This window comes from Marmota flaviventris, chromosome 1, assembly GCF_047511675.1.
Source record: "Marmota flaviventris isolate mMarFla1 chromosome 1, mMarFla1.hap1, whole genome shotgun sequence".
NCBI lineage: Eukaryota > Metazoa > Chordata > Mammalia > Rodentia > Sciuridae > Marmota > Marmota flaviventris.
This window is the reverse complement of record NC_092498.1, coordinates 218299475-218315780: the sequence shown is the minus strand read 5'-3', so window position 1 is coordinate 218315780 and position 16306 is coordinate 218299475. Positions and strand designations below refer to the sequence as shown.

The 16306-nt window shown below is 56.0% G+C and overlaps 1 long non-coding RNA gene across 6 annotated transcripts; it reads right to left on the bottom strand.

The window, feature by feature from the left end:
• Positions 1 to 7327: 7327 nt before the first annotated feature.
• LOC114105921 (uncharacterized) lies at positions 7328 to 10918 on the bottom strand. Of its 6 annotated transcripts, none has more exons than XR_011705134.1 (3): positions 10775 to 10918; positions 9878 to 10039; positions 7328 to 8591 (listed from the first exon to the last, which is right to left on the bottom strand). It is a non-coding gene; the product is annotated as an uncharacterized lncRNA (long non-coding RNA). The 6 variants fall into 6 exon arrangements; XR_003585113.3 differs by lacking the exon at positions 10775 to 10918 and adding an exon at positions 10645 to 10745; XR_011705141.1 differs by lacking the exon at positions 10775 to 10918 and adding an exon at positions 10344 to 10611 and having other exon boundaries at positions 9878 to 10035.
• Positions 10919 to 16306: the final 5388 nt, after the last annotated feature.

Sequence of the window (16306 nt, the reverse complement as noted above, 5' to 3'; positions counted from 1 at the left end):
GGGCTTTCCAATGACAGCGCGGGTGCGCTGGGCTCCCGGGTCCCTCAATGAAACAGCCAACCTGCCCTCCTGCGATTATATAAAGGAGTCGCCTCCACCCGCTGCGCCAGGGGCGTAGCGGGGGAAGGGGTTGGCGAGGGGCGGGGAGGGCGGTTGTTTTCCCGGCTTCCCGAGTTCCCCCACCCCGCTGCGGGCCCCTGGGCGGGACGGGGAGCCGGCCCGGGACGCCTGGGTCCTGCGGGCAGCTCCCGCAAAGATCTGCGTGGCTTGCGGGGGACGGAGGTGGGGAGTGGGGAGGCGTTGGCTCAGCCCAACTTTTTTTCCCTGTCCATTTCTCCCACTTCCTCCCGGTCGTGGGAGAGGTCCGGCGGAGGAGGGGGAGGGCGAGGAGGGGACAAGCGGTGAGAACAGCGTGACCCGGCCCAGCCGGCCTCCGGCTGCATACAGTAGGCGCCCGGGAAGGGCTGGCTGGGTGCGATCAGCTACCGGTGGCGGGACGGCGGCGGGACGGAGGTGACTCCAAACCTCAGTTTCCCCTTCCGCATCCCCTGGGAGGGAAAATGTGGACACCCGCTTTCTCCGCCTTCAGTGAACGCTTGTCCAGTGACTGGATCGCGCGAGGGTCCGTTGGCCTCCATGCTAACATGTAATCCCGTTGTCATTAGCCTTATTTCTTCTTATTATTGTTATTATAACCACCACTACCTTACAGGCAGGAAACTACCGCTGGCCTGCCTGAAATTTACCCAGTCTGTTCTGACTTCAAAGCCTCGCCTCCCCCCAACACACACTTTATTGCTTTTTCGCACAACATATTAAAAGCGCCTTTCAACACCCAAACGGGTTGAATTGGCTTTTGTAATAATAATTTGGCTTCAAGGGGAAACCCAGGAGGCCCCCAGAGGGGAAGTAACAGCCCCAGGACTTGCAGCCTGAAACCAGCCAAGGAGGTGGGAAGGGACCTAGGGAGGGGCCACGTGGGTCCAGAGTGAGGGTGGAACCCAGGAACTTTGCTCGGCGGACCTGGGAAATAAACCCTCTTCCTTAAACCGCCAGGTCGTATCTCCGCCCCCGAGCAGGAGGCCACTGGAAGCCCCACTCGCAGGACCCGCGCTGCGGTGGGCTGCCCTCCAGGGCCTAAGCCCCGCCCCTGCTCCAGAGCCGCGGTGACTCGGTTTCCCCCGATGTACCGCCATCCACAGATGTCCTTGGGGAAAGGGGATAGAAAAGCCTGGAGCAATTCACGGCCAACAACCTCACTCAGAAGGGCCAGGGAGTTCGCAGGGAAGATTGGCATTTAATCTAATCCTTATTACCGCCCTGAGAAAGAGCAAGGAGGAGGATTTCCATCTTACATTTGAGGAAACAGAGACCCAGAGAGGGACAATGAGCACGAATGTCAACTGCAGCCTCCTTTAGCTCTGGTCCCCAGAGCAGAAAAGTCGCTCCCCGACACCGTGCCTACCCTACCCTGTGGTGAGGCAGGAGGGAGGGAGGCACCGATTTGTCCTCACCCTATTGTCAAGTGGCTTCTTCCTCTCCCCCCACCTGCCATCCCGCAGAAAAAAGGCACAGTGGCCTGCTGGTGTCCTCTTAGCTACGCTGAGTCTAAGGCAGGAGAATTACTTGAACCCAGGAGTTCAAGGCCAGCCTGGGCAACACAGGGACCCCTTCTCAGGGGAGAAAAAAAAAATCTAGTTTGATACTATTTTTTAAAAAGTATAAGAGATTGAGTTTCGCGCAGGGCCCAGCGGTGCCTGTCTGTCATCTCAGCTCTTTGGGAGTTACAGGCAGGAGATGGCAAGTTCAAGGCCAGCCTGGAAAATTTAGTGAGACCCTGTCTCAAAAGAATTAAAGAGGGAAAAAGTAAAGGTTGGTGTGTAGCTCAGTGATACAGACACACCCCGTCACCCCTGCCAGTCCAATCCCCAGTACCAGAAAAATAAATAAATAAGTAAATGATTTAATTACTGTGCGGCCTTGGACAGGTTACTTAGCCTTTCTGATCCTTTGAATCCTTTGGAGAGAGTAGATTGAAGAGACTTCCTAGTGCTGTAACAAGAGTAGAAACGATGGTGACGGTAACAGCAGTATCTGCACAAGGAACAGCCTTGTAGGTGACAGATGTCATTCTGTCATTATTATTTGGGTCCTGCCCTAGGATGGCCATGCAGGCTACGGTAGCTCATCAGTGGAGGTCTGCCCTTTTGGGTGTGCAGCGAACACTGCACACAGACTCAGGGAAGGGAAGGAACTTGCAGACACACCGGGAGTCCTTGAGGAAAGGAACCGGTCTTCCATCAGCTAGACTGTGCGGAAAACTTACAGGACGTCGTCGTTTTTCTGTTTTGTTTTGTTTGCTGCGGTGCTGGGGATTGAACCCAGGGCCTTGTGCCTGGGAGGCAGGCCCTCTACCCGCGGTGGCAGGCCCTCTACCCGCTGAGCTGTGTCCCCACCTCCTACAGAATGTTTTAAACAATCCTTGCAGCCACCAGGGTGCTTCCAGGGGGCCGCTGGAGCCTGGCGGGGGGCAGGGTGAGGTCCAGCTCCCGCTGTCCTCTTTGGATTTTTTGGATTTTGTGACCTGTACATATTCATCATAATAAAATCGAAAAACCTTTAGAGCACCCTGACTTAACTCTTCAGCCTCCAGGGACCCCGTCACGAGAGCGAAGAGGAGGCCTGGAAGGGAGAGGACATTTGCGAATCCTGTATCTGATGGGGTCCGCGCCCTGCTACCCAGGAGCGTTTAAAGCTCTACAACAAAAAGATGGTGATTACAAGTGGGTCAAGGACTCGAGTAGACATTTCTCAACCAGGAATATGCCGGGGCTCGGCTGCACCGACCACCAGGGACCACGCGGCTGGCAACCATGGTCCCACTCACCCAGCTCCTCCACGGCCCAGGGCACAGATGACGGGGAGCCTGCGCCTGGGAAGCGGCCTGGGGCCCCTGGGAAGGTGGAGGGAGCAGGCGCCATGGGACCCAGAGTGCCACACCTAAGTAAGCACCGGCAGGAGTAGGCCAGCTGTCCACACACACAGGGCGAGGGCCACAGCAGGGCCATTCGCCATGATCACAAAGGGAATCGACTCAAATGTGGACAACTAACGCACGGGTGCACAGGGTGGCCCTTGCCACCCGGAGAGTCCTCGGCCACGAGCAGGAGCAAGGGGACACCACAGCAGTGTGGAGGGACCTGAGGACCTAGTGCCCAGTGAGAGCCAGACACGCAAGGCCACAGAGGGTGACCCAGTTGCAGGGGACATCCAGGACAGGAGAGTCTACAGACAGGAAGTGGATTTGTAGATTCAGATTCGTGGGTTCAGGGGCTGGGAGGGGTCAGGGCTTCTTTTTGGGTTCTGAGAATGTCCTGGAATATAGTAGAAACACTAAGCTGTACCCTTTAAAGGGTGAGCCAGGGGCTGGGGCTGGGGCTCAGGGGTGGAGCACTTGCCTAGCATGTGCGAGGCACTGGGTTCAATCCTTGGCACCACATTAAAAAAAAAAAAAAAAAGAATAAATAAAAAAAGTTGTATTTATTTATTTATTTTTTTAATGAGCCAAGCCTGTCATCCCAGCCCCCAGAGACTGAGACAGGAGGACCACAAGTTCAAGTCCAGCCTCAGCAACTTAGCAAGACCCTGTATCTCAGGTAAAGTACCCCTGGGTTCAATCCCCAGTTCCAAAAAAAAAAAAAAAACAACAACACATAACTAAATAAGAAATAGACAAGTGAATTCCATGGCACACCAATTATATCTCAGAGGATATATATATATATATATATATATATATATATATATATATATATATATAAATAATATATATGCACACATACATACATACACACACACACACATAAAACCATTAGTTGATGGAGAGGAAGCATTTTTTAGTGTACAAAGTTCATGTCTTCATGGTCTTTTTATTTATTTTCTTTGGGGAGGATACCAGGGATGGAACTCAGAGGCATTTGGCCATGGAGCCCCATCCCAGCCCTATTCTGCATTTTATTTAGAGACAGGGCCTCACTGAGTTGCTTAGCACCTTGCTGTTGCTGAGGCTGCCTTTGAACTTGCCATTCTCCTGTGTCAACCTCCTGAGCCACTGGGATTACAGGCACCAGTGCTTTTGGCTTCATGGTCTTTTTAATCTTCAAAATGCCCAGGGTATTTTTAAAATATTTTTTAGTTGTCAATGGGCCTTTATTTGTTTATATGTGGTGCTGAGAATCGAACCCAGGGCCTCCCACATGCCAGGGAAGTACCCCTACCACTGAGCCCGAACTCCAGCCCCATGCCCAGGGTAGGTTAAAAGAATGTCTGCCACCTGGCAGGGTGGCACACACCTGTAACCCCAGCTCCTCAGGAAGCTGGGCAGGGAGATGGCAAGTCCCAGGCCAGCCTGGGCAACTTAGGGAGGCCCTGTGCCAGCCACAGACAGGGCTGGGGTGTGGAGCACTGGCACGGTCCCGGCTTCAATCCCTAACACCCCTCCCCCAAACACAGAGAATGGCTCTCAGGTACAACAGAAGCCACCCAGGTGCTGAGGTGAAGGTGGGAAGGGCGTGAGCCCGGGCCCAGCTCAGCCTCTGGCTCTTCCTGCTGAGCACACACATGTGCACACACACCCAAGCTGCTTTTCTTTTCTCGGCCCCCGTTTACCAACCGTGAGTGTCATATCTCCCTCACGTCCTCGGGAGATGGCAGGTGAACAAGGGGTCAACCGTCCTTAGACACTGGGTCAAATGTCTTCACCTTTTTTGCTCTGGTTTTCAGTGTTCTTTCTTCTCTGACCCAAGAGGAGAGGAGATAAAGGAATTTCCCTGGCTGCTGTGTGTGGATCTGACGCTGCAGAGCTGGGGGACTTAGGCCTCAAGAATTTAGAAGAATTCGCACCTGGTTTGGGGAATCAGAGGTGACACCCCCAGAGGAAAGTCTGAGAGACAGAGATGGGGGGCAGGAGTTGAGAGAGAGAGAGATCCAGGAAAATTCTAGTACCCAGGATTTCTGAGCCTGATGGGTCCCTATGACAATTCTAGAACATTCTGTTTAGCAGTTAATCTGCCTGGAAGCCCACACAGTCTACTGTGTCCTGTCGGTCATCTTGGCTCTCTTCAGAGGGAAGATCTGGAGGAAAATCTCCAGAGCATTTTCTTTCTTATTTACTTACTGGGGCACTTCCCATGGTTCAAGTTCCCCCACTCCAACCTACATCTAAAGGAAGGTAGGCAGGCAGGCGTGTCTGGATGTGGCTCAGTGGGACAGCATTGCCTAGCGTGCTAGAGGGCCAGGGTGTCCTCCCCAGCACCACAAAAAATAAACCAACAAATAACACGGAAGATTAGCAAATTGTTTGGATATTTATTTAAAGACATAATCCAAAATCGGTAAAAATAATCAAATAGAATTCCAGAAAATAATTGCAAGAAAGGAAGTAAAGCAGAAGATAGGAAAGATGGTAATTAGGGCTTAGGAACATTTAACTTTTAAAATAATTGAATATGTTTGAAAAAATTTCATGTAACTAATCATAATATGATGAGGAAACCAGTAAGATGTTAAACCAAATTAAGGAGGATTTGAAGAACTATATCCATAGACAAACAAGAAATGCAAAGAGGTATTTACAGATAGAAGTAAAATGTGCTGCCCTGAACGAATGTGGCTATTCATGAACAAGAACTGATGGCCATTACTATCAGTTTTCTACAACTTGGGGAGCCCAGAAGTAGTTCAAAGATAGCAAAAGGCAGCCAAGCGCAGTAGCCCACACCTATGATCCTCAGGAGGCTGAGGCAGGATGATTTCAAGTTCAAAGCCAGCCTCAGCCCAACACAGTGAGACTCTGTCTCTAAATAAATATAAAAGTGGGCTGGGGATGTGGCTCAGTGGTTAAGAGCCCCTGGGTTCAATCCCTGGTACAAAAAAAAAAAAAAAAAAAGCACAGGATAGAGGTCCCTCAGGATAGGCCAACAGGCAGTTTCTTGCCTTGGAGCACTTTTTTAAATGGTCCTCGGAGAGACTGCTTCCAAGGAGATGACATCTGAGCAGAGATCTAAAGGAGAAGACAGCCAGGTGACCTAGAAATGAGACACGGCGCAGGCAAAGGCCCTGAGGTGGTCCTGAGCTTCCGATTCCAGGAGCAGCCCAGAAGCCAGGGGGCTGCAAGCCAGCCTCAGGGGTCTCCATGGTGAGTGTTTTGGACTTGACTTACGTGCTCACTTTGCAGTGCCTCGGGCACAGTAGGTGAGTGCTCTTCCACCGAGCCACACCCCCAGCCCTGGACTTCTTCACAGCTAAAGTTTCGTGGTTTCCCTGTGGCAAGGAGCACGTCTCTGACACCACGTGGATGGACCTTGAGGACCTTTTAGACACAAAAGGACACCTGGTGTGTGACTCCGTTGACAGGAAACACCCAGGGTAGGAGAGTCCACAGCCTGGAAGTGAACCCTCGGATGCAGGGGGCTGGGGAGTGGATGGGGTGACTATTCATGGGGAAGAGTTTCTTTTAGGGTGATAGAATGTTCTAGATAGAGGTGATGCTGGCTCAATTCTGAATATAAGAAATACTACTGAATTGTACTTTTTTTTTTTTTTTTTGGCAGTACTAGGGACAGAACCCAGAGGGTTTGTTTATGTATTTACTTATGTATTCGCTTTAAAATTCTGAGATAGACCTTGCTAAATCGCCCAGACTGGCCTCAAACCTGTGGCCCTCCTGCCTCTGCCTCCTGAGTCACTGATCCTAGGTGTGTGTCACTAGGCCCAGCCTGGGAAATTCCTAGATGTAGCTCAGTGGTAAAGTGGCCTGGGTACAATTTTCAGTACCACAAATTTTTTTTTTTTTTTTTAAGAAACAGATAAACAAAAGAAAGAAACCAAAGATTGAGGTGGTGTGGCTGTATGCATTTGTCAAACAACTGCTGTGCGCTAGCAGTGCATTTTATCATTGACTTTATGCCCCTATTAAACACACACCCACACCTGCCCCCTAAAAAAAAGAGCCACTTCACCAAATAGCTGACAAATGCCTAAATATATGCATCACCTTTGACTCAGAGATAGAAATTTATCCAGAGAAGATAATTAAGGATGCACTTCAAGATTCAAATGCATGCCCTGTGTGGTGGCCATGTCTGTGATCCCGGTGACTTGGGAGGCTGAGGCAGGAGGATCGCAAGTTCGAGTCTAACCTCAACAACTTAATAAGACCCTGCCTCAAAATAAAAAATAAAAGAGCTGTGGATGTAGCTCGGAGCTCAAGAGTCCCTGGGTTTAAACCCTGGTGCCAAAAAGAAAACAAAATTTAGATGCAAAGATGTTCGAGGTAGCATTATTTATTAAAGCAAAACAGAGGCGATGATCCAAATGTCATGTAATAGGAGTTTGGGTGAATAAATATCCAAGATTGATATTCAAAATATCTAACCACCTGATAAACAAGGGCACCGAAGGGTTGGAGTGGACGCTGTCCCACAGCCACAAGAGTCTGCTTCTTGTGTGAGCTGGTGGAACGAGGGAGGCTGTTCAGCTGCAGAAACCATCTTGGAAATGAATGCATGTGAGATGACAGGTCTGTCGAGTTCAGGAAGGCTTGGGCTGGCTGGGGTGCAGCTCAGTGGCAGAGCACCCCTGGAATCCACCCCCAGTATCACCAAAAAGAAAAAGAAAAAGAAAGAAAGAAACTTGGGCCCAGGGTGTGGCTCAGTGGCAGAGCACCTGTTTAGGGAGCTTGAGGCTGGGTTTCTGTCCCAGCACTGGAGAGAGAAAAGAGCATGCCCTGCACTAAACTCCCAGAGAGGCAGGTCAGCACAACATCAGGAGAACCTTCTGGAAGACTTCGGGTGGAGTCTGATGGAGTCTGGTTCCAAAGTGCCAACAGCAGCTGATGTGGGCGCAGTGGAGCCCGGCTCGGTGGCGCACGCCTGTAATCCCAGAGCCTAGGGAGGCTGCAGAGCGAAAGTTCAAAGCCAGCTGCAGCAACTGTGTGAGGCCCTGAGCAACTTAGTGAGACCCTGCCTCAAATAATAATAGAGAGCTGTGGATTTGGCTCAGTGCTTAAGCACCTCTGGCTTCAATCAGTACCAAAAATAAACAAGTAAATACGGAATAAACAGGTGGAAACAAGTCAAACGTCTGTGCACAGACAAGCGGACACACCCGATGCGGTCTGTCCACACACTGGAATATTACGCAGCCTTAAAAAGGAAGGGATCCTGACACCTACAGGAGTGTGGATGGACCTAGTGAAATGAGCCAGAGTACACACCACACGCTGCAGGATCCTCCTGCATGAAGCTCCTGGAGCCCCCAGAGCCACAGAGGCAGGAAATAGGAGGTGGGGGCTAGTGTTGAATGGGGCAGTGGTTCAGTGCGGGGTGATGGAAAGTTCTGGAGACGTACAGTGGGGACGGGTGCATAACATCAGAAATGCACTTAATACCACTGAGCTGTGCACTTGGAATGGACTACAATGGCTGGGCTGGGTGGCACATGCCTTTTCCAGCACTTGGGAGTCGGAGGCAGGAGGATCACTTGAGCCCGGGAGTTCCAGAGCAGCCTGGGAGACATGGCAGAACGCATCTCTGCAAAAGAGAAAAAAACCAAGAGGAGTGGACCTGGTGCCGACCACGTCACACCGTGGTGTTTGCGAGCGCACCCTTCCTTTGTGTCAGGAACATTGCAACCCGGATTCACAATGGGTAGAGAGTAGCCAGGTGAGCTGGCCTTCAGGGCCGCCTGGGTGCAGCCCCCTCCAGAGGGTCCCTAAGGCTCACCGCAAAGTCCCCTGGGCTCCGTCTCAAAGGAGCTGTTAGTTACAGCTGACTTTTTTTGTTTTTGTTTTTGTTTTTTGTACTGGGGATTGAACCCAGGGGCACCTAACCACCGAGCCACATCCCCAGACCTTTTTATTTTTTATTTTGAGACAAAGTCTCACTAGGTTGCTGAGGCTGGCCTTGAACTTGCCATCCTCCTGCCTCAGCCTCTTGAGTCACTGGTTCACACGCGTGTGCCGCCACACCTGGCTCTGCGGACCGCTAACACTGGAGCAGCCGCCAGGGTGGCTAAACTGGGTGTGGAAATATTTCAGCACTGGCTGGCAAAGTGCTGCTCATGGGGGTACCCCAAGTGCCCCCAGTCCTGCTGACCCTGAGACAGCCCTGCGGCGCATCATAGAAGGAATATGTTCTGAGCAGCAAAGTGGCAGCCCCTGAGTTGACACCTGGGCAGACACCTGGAGGGGCATTTGCACCTGAGGGCTGGGAGCTTACTGTGTATTCACCCAGAAGGTAGCAGGGAGAGCTGCTCTGGGCTGGTGCTAGGTCCACCCACAGCTCAGTCTTCCCATCTGTGCAATGGGCCCTTCAGGCAGAAGGGCCCTGCCGTCACCTAGCTCCAGCCCCTCTGCACATGGGGCGCTGGCCTCCTGGGCTACTTCCTAGGTCCTGTCAGAACCTTAGCATGTGCTCCAACTGAGGGTGAAGGCCTGGCTCAGAGCCCCACTTGCCTACAGCTGTCCATAGTCTGGTCCATTTAGGGCAATGGATCTCACCTGGGGATCAATCCTGACTTCCAGGGGACACAAGCAGTGTCTGGGGACATTTATGGTTATCACATGCTCCTGGCACAGAGTGGATGGAGGCCAGGGGTGCTGCTGAGAACCCTGCAATGCCCAGGGTGCCCACCCAGAGAATGACATGGCCTCATGTCTGTGGGGCCCAGGAGAGAAGTCCTAACTAAAGTCTAACTTCAGTCCTGCATTTCTGCTTGCTTCTTCCCCCTCTGTGCTAGGTGGACAAGACAGGGACCCAGGGGAACTGTTCTGCCGCCAGGGCGCTCGCTCTGGGGGGTGGGCGGGCTTGAGCTTTACCTGTCTGGGATCAGTGGAGCCTGGAGAGGGACTCCGGATGAACGAGGTCAGCCCTCTCCCGCAGCTGCGCAGGGTCACAAGTGGCCCCTGGGCTTCAGGCATGGGCGGGTGCGGAAGGGGAGAACGTGGCAGCCTTCTGGTGTGGCCAGTCCCGGGTTCTGTCTTTTTTTAAAAATCACCGCAATTTAGAGAGTGACTCCTCCCTCCCTCCCTCCCTCCCTCCCTCCCGCCGCCTGCCACGTGGGCGCCCGTCCGCCCGCTCCCCCTGGGGCGCGGGCTTCAGTTTCCCCTTGGGGTGGGGGTCGGGCTGGGGACGCGCGCACCGCACTCGCGGCGGCAGGTGCAGGGCGGGGTGGTCGCGGGGCCCAGCGCCCCGTCCCGGTCCCCTGCAGGTGCCGCTGCTGCCGGCTCCCTTTCCTGACTTCCCTGTTGCCAAGGGGTCAAGGTCAAGCCTGCCTTGTGTGACCTTGAGCAGGGGAAGCCAACCCCTCCTCATGGTGGCATCCTTTCCTGTTCCTCCCCAAAGCGGGGCTCCGAATCACGCTGCGCGGGGTGGTGGGGCGACCTGGGCCCTGTGCGCGGCGGGGACAGCCCGGCCGTGTCCCCGCGGGCGGGGGCGGGGGCGGGGCAAGGGCAGGGGCCGGCCCTCGCGGCCAGCGGGGGACCCTTGGCCCAGAAACCCCGGGAAGGAGGCTGCTGCTCCTGCTGCGGAGCGGGCGGGTGAGCACTGCCCGGCCGGAGGCCGCCGCCCGGGGAGCCCAGCGCACCTGCCCGTTCCCAGGCCCGCGCTTCCGCCGCGACCCGGAGGCTCCCCGCCCCATCCGGGGCTCCCGGCAGGTGGCGGCGGCCTGCCCTGCCCCTCTGCAGGGCGTCCCTGGGCAGGGCCCGACCCCTCACCTCCTGTGCCCAGCACCCGCCCCGGGCGAGGCTGGCCAGGTGTTGGGGACTGTGGCCGAGTCACCGTTGGGAGGTTAGATGGCCAGGCCCGCTGGTGTGTGTCAGACCGTGGGAGGGCGGGGCCTTTAAAAATGGCATGAGATAAGTCACCTGTGGTGCCGCCACCCAGGAGTTCCCTGGTTACACCACGTGTTCACCGAGTTGTGCCCCTCTTACCACTAATTCTAGAACACTCGGTCTCCCTAAGGAAGCCCCATGCGCATGAGCAGCCCCCACAGCCCTGCACCCCTGGATCCTCACGTCTCTGGACATCTCCTATCACTGGGTCACACACTATGGCCTTGTGTGTCTGGCTCTCACTGAACATGAGGTCCCCAGGTCCATCTATACTGCAGCTGTCACCTCGCTCCTCCTTGTAGCCTGGGACACTCCAGGTGTGAATGGGCCAGGCTGTGCATCCCCTCACTCATCAGGACATGGGGTGACCCCTGTGTGGTGTCCTGAGTCCAGCTGCTGTGAACCAGCGTAGAAGGCAGACGGCACTGCCCAGCATGACTGTCATCCCCCCCCCCCCCCAGCCAGGTACACCAGGGCCTGGCCTCTTCTGAGGGTGAAAAGCCCACTATGAAAATAGGCACATAAAAATAAAAATGGTGGGCTGCGGCCGGACAGCAGGGCACTGCCTAGCACGAGGTGGCTCTGGGCTCCACCCCAGCACTGCAAAAATAAATAAATAAAGTTAATTTTTTTCCAATTAAAAAACCGGGGTGCAGCTGGGCGCAGTGGTGCATGCCTATAATCTCAGAGACTCGGGAGGCTGAGGCAAGAGGATGGTGACTTCAAAGCCAGCCTCACCAAAAGCAAGGCGCTGAGCAGCTCAGTGTGGCCCTGTCTCTAAGTAAAATACAAAATAGGGCTGGGGTGTGGCTCAGTGGTCGAGAACCCCAAGTTCAATCCCTGGTACCAAAACAACAACAACACCAAAACTGGGGTGCAATGGCACAGGCCTGTAATCCCAGGGATTGAGAGCTGAGGCAAGAAGGTCGCAAGTTCAAGGCTCTGAGTAACTTAGAGGGACCCTGTCCCCCAATAAAAAATAGAAAGCCATGTTATTTGTTATATGTAACAAATAACGTGCCCTACGATGCGGAGACAGGAGACAGGGCTCCTGGAGGTGATGCGGTGGGCTCGGCCCGGGGTGGCTCCACCTGCCCCCAACCACCCCTAGGCCCTGTGCAGTCCCCAGCCAGGCTCCTGGGACCTGGGGGCTGACCTCAGAGCTTGTGGGGGGCAGGGCTGCTGAGAGCCACAGAGGAGCAGGGACAGGGGAAGAAGGGGGCCAGGAGGAGGAGCAGCGAGGGGAGGTGGGTGCACTGCCCTGCTCCGGGGCTCCTCCCCAATATCGTGCTCTCCGTGGGGTGAGCGGCAGCAGCACCTTCACTGGGGGTTACCGGTTCCTCCAAGCCCATGAGAGGGAGGACTCCCTCCTCACCCAGCCTGGTTCTGCACCCACAGGACGCTGACCCTGAGTCAAGGGCATTTCCCCCTCGCTGCTCTCTGGGGGTGTTGGGCATCAGAGGCAGAGACCCCCTGAAGTCGGGCACCTAGGGAGGTTATGGGGCAGTGCAGGGAGGAGGTGGTGGCTAGGTCCTGAGGGACCAGGTGAAGAGGCTCAGAGGCCAGCACCGGGAATGGACGTTGGCTTCCTGCGTCCTGGGGTAGGGGCACAGATGGGGGGACAGGGTGGCTGAAGCCAGTCAGCAGGGGTCCAGTGAGGCCTGAGGAAGGCTGAGGGCTCAATGTGAGAGGAAGGGGGGTCTCAGGGGCTCTTTATCTCCACTAGCAGGGGCAGGGACAGGCCAGTGTGGGGAGAATACCCATGGGGTGACAGTTATAGTCCCAGACACCTCCAGCCTTCCTGGCCACTGTCCAGCGACCCCACAGCCAGGAGGGGTGTCCACACTTGCCCCCCTCTTCCCACCTAGAGGGAGGCTGGGGAAACCCTCTGTCCCTCTGAGGCTCTCCACAGGAAGGACAGTTCAACGCTGTCCACAGTGTCCTCTTTACTTTTTGTGGAGCTCTGCCACCGAGCCACGTCCTCAGCCCCTTGTTCAGATTTTATTTTGAGCCAGTCTCACGAAGTTGCTGAGGCTGGCCTTGAACTTGCGATTCTCCTGCCTCAGACTCCTGAGTCACTGGGATGACAGGCAAGGCCACCAAGCAGGGCCAACATTCAAAGTTCTTCATGAGGTATCTGAGTGGTCAGGCTTCCCCCTGGGCCACTACCTATTGCTCCCCCAAAGGCCACAGAGGGTTGACCGGCTGACGGGTTCCCCTGGCAACTGCCAAGGAGTGCCCCTGCCCACCCTTCCCTACCCCACCCCTGGAAACTAAAGGGTGGACGCTGGGCTGGGCGGGGGGCTTCCCACCCCGCTGGCAGAGGCCTCTGCCCCAGGCCTAGGGACTGGCCACGCCAGGCTCCCGGGGACCCACTGCCAGCCTTGCTCAGCAGCTGCTTGGCCTGGGACACTGCCCCCACCCCTGGGGCCTGGCTGTCTGGGCTCCGCCTCGTCCCCGAGGGCTGCGGTGGGCTCTCTCCTTACTTCTGGACCTTGGCACCTCAGCCCAACTGGGCTTTAGCAGAGGGCTAGTCTCTGGTCTTCTGGGGCCCCCACAGGCGCTGTGGGGGAGCCCCATGTTTGTGTACTGGAGTTGGGTGGACAGCAGGATCATGGAACCACAAGTCACCTCACCTTGCTGGGGCTCAGGGACACAGAGATGACATAGGGACAGGAGAAGGTTTGGCCCACTTCATGAGGGCACACGGGAAAGGGCGGCTTTGATATCACAGGCCTCAGGGCCAAGGATGGGCTCCTTCCTAGGAACTGTCTCCTTTAGCCTCTGCACACAGGGTAACCAAGGCTGGCAGAGGGACAGGACTTTCCCTTAGGTCACAGGTCGGGGACTACAAGGAGGCCCCCTGCCCGGAGGGCTGAGTGCCTGGAGCCTGAGGCCCAGGTGGTGGCTGTGGGTGGGTCCTCCCCTGGCCAGCCCGCCCTCAGCTGCAAGGCCTGTCCCCAGGTGCGGCTCTGTGGGCTTCAGCCTCTGTCCCCTGGGAAGCTGGGTAGAACCCTGAGCTTGGCCCTCAGGCCCCCGCGGCTGCATGCCCAGCCTCCCCACAGCCCAAGCCAGGCCACGTTGCCATAGGGACCACAGAACAGGTAGCACCGGCACAGGGACCCACTGGGCCTGTTGCTCCAGGTGTGTGAGCAGGCACACCTGGTGGCGCGCGGGGGCAGGGAGGCCGGCCAGTTTCGTTTTGAGCTAGGCCTCCTCCTTCCTCACCCTGCGCTGCGGCTGGCTTTCTGGGAAACCCTGTAGCGGCTTCCTCTGAACCCTCTTAACCCGGCCGGAGTCCTCAGTGAGTTCCGGCACCAGGCTTCCTGCCGGAGACACACCTCCGCCCCAGGAGACTCAGCCCCAGGGCCCACCCGTCCACCTTCCAGAAGGTTCTGGGGTGCCCCTGCCAGCATCCCCTTCACACTGAGGCCCAGGCTCTGGACTCAGAAGCTTGCTGGCCCCGGTAAGGGCTGTCTCTGATCATGGCCTAGCCCCTTTGCAACTGTGGACTCAGGGCCAGGCTGTCCTCTGGGGAGGTGTCCTGGGCACTGCCGGGTGCTGGACTGTGGCCTCCACCCACACCAGGTTAGGAGCTCTCCCAGTCCCGAGAGCCACCAATGTTCCCGGATGTGGCCAAATGTTGGGGCAGGGGTGGTGGTGGTCAGAATTAGCCCAAGACCTACCCCTGGGCAAATAACAGCTGGAGTGTCTCGGAGCAGTGGCCCCACGGAGCACCCATGGGCACTGAGAGCAAAACACGTTCCACCTCCGCAGCAAAATAAAATGTGAAAAGCACACTAGCAACTTCCCTTCAACCACAGGTCAAGTGCTGACACTCTGCTCCACCCGGTCACAGAAACACTCCAGGTGAATGCCACCCGTCTCCCTCTGGTTCCCGGGCAGGGTGCAGCCTGGAGCCTGAGGCGCGGCCAGCTGTACAAACCTGTTTTGTCGTTACCTGCCCCGCCCGGAGCCCCCAGCACTCAGCGCTGTTAGGGTCAGAGAAGGAAATGCAGCCGTCCCAGGGCCAGGGCAGGTCCCATGGGGAGAATTCCACAGGATGAGCTGGCAGGCGGTTGCCCAGGACCCCGAATTAATAACTAAAACCCTCAGGGCTGGGGTGCAGCGGGGTGGCAGAGCGCCTGCCTAGCATGTGCCAGGTTCCACGTCCCATCCCCAGTACCGCATTAGAAAACAGCATTGCGCCTCACTGAGTGGGGACTCAGGCGGGTCCTCTGTGGCCAACGGCCTGGTGGGGGGAAGCCAGTAGTGACCTGGCTGGTGCCACGTGCGGCTGGGGAGCGTCACAGTGAAGGAGCATGCAGGCATGGGAACGGGGTCTGGCCTGCTGCCAGGCAGGCACACTGCCCTCTGGGGTGCTGCTGCCAGGCAGAGCTAGGGAGAACTTGGCAAACGCTCCAAACCATCTTCCCCCAACCACAGGTCTCCCTGCTCTCCTTGATCTGGGCGTTTCTGCCACCCGCACATGGGGCAGTGGTGCCAGCACACCGTCTTTTCTATCTACTCATTTTGTGATGCTGGACATGGAACCTGGGTCTCAAAGGAACTATCCTCTGGGCCACACCCCAAGTGGCCTTTTTCCTTGGTCAAAACGAGGCACCCAACACTTTATGAAAAGTCTCCCAACCACAGGGAGCTCGGGGAACAAGCTGGGAGCGCCCGCGGCCTGCTGCAGTGCCACCTTGCAACTCACGCCCCAAACCAACCACAGGGCACGATTCACAGAGCCCGCCTGCTGCCCAGAGAAACGGTGGCCAGCAATGGGAGCAAGGGCCAGGCGTCTGGGCCTCCAGCTGTAGAGAAGGGCCGGCCTGGATTAGAGGGTGGCCAAGGGTGGGGATGTCTGCAGGCAGAGTGGGGGAGGCAGTGGAGGGAAATGGGGAGGCCAGGGTTTGTGTTCTTGGCAATACCCGGAGCAAACCCAGGGCTGCTCTCCACTGAGCCACGTCCCCAGCCCCTTTTATTTTTTGAGACAGGGTCTCCTTAATTTGTCAAAGATGGCCTTGGACTTGCAGTCCTTCTGCTTCTGCCTCCCAAGAACCTAAATTGTAAGAGGGTAGGGTTTGGGCAGAAACCAGCAACGCTGTTTGAATGAGGCACCAGCTCTTGTCCTCTTTGGTGTCTGCAGACAAAAAAAACCCAATACAGACTAAAAAGTCTCAAGAAAAGGACGGTGCTCTGGTTGGTTCCCCGAGGACCACGAGCTCCTGCCCTCTGCAGCAGCCAAGGGCCTGCAGCCCATCTCCTCGAGAGCCCACAGAGAAGTGCGGCCTGTGCTCTGCGCTCAGGAGCATGGAGGGGCTGCTCTGGGCCGCAGCTACTTCAGAGGCCAGAGGGAGGCCTTGCAAGCAGCCCAGATGCGGCTTCCCTGTGAGTGGGCTGAGGTTACGC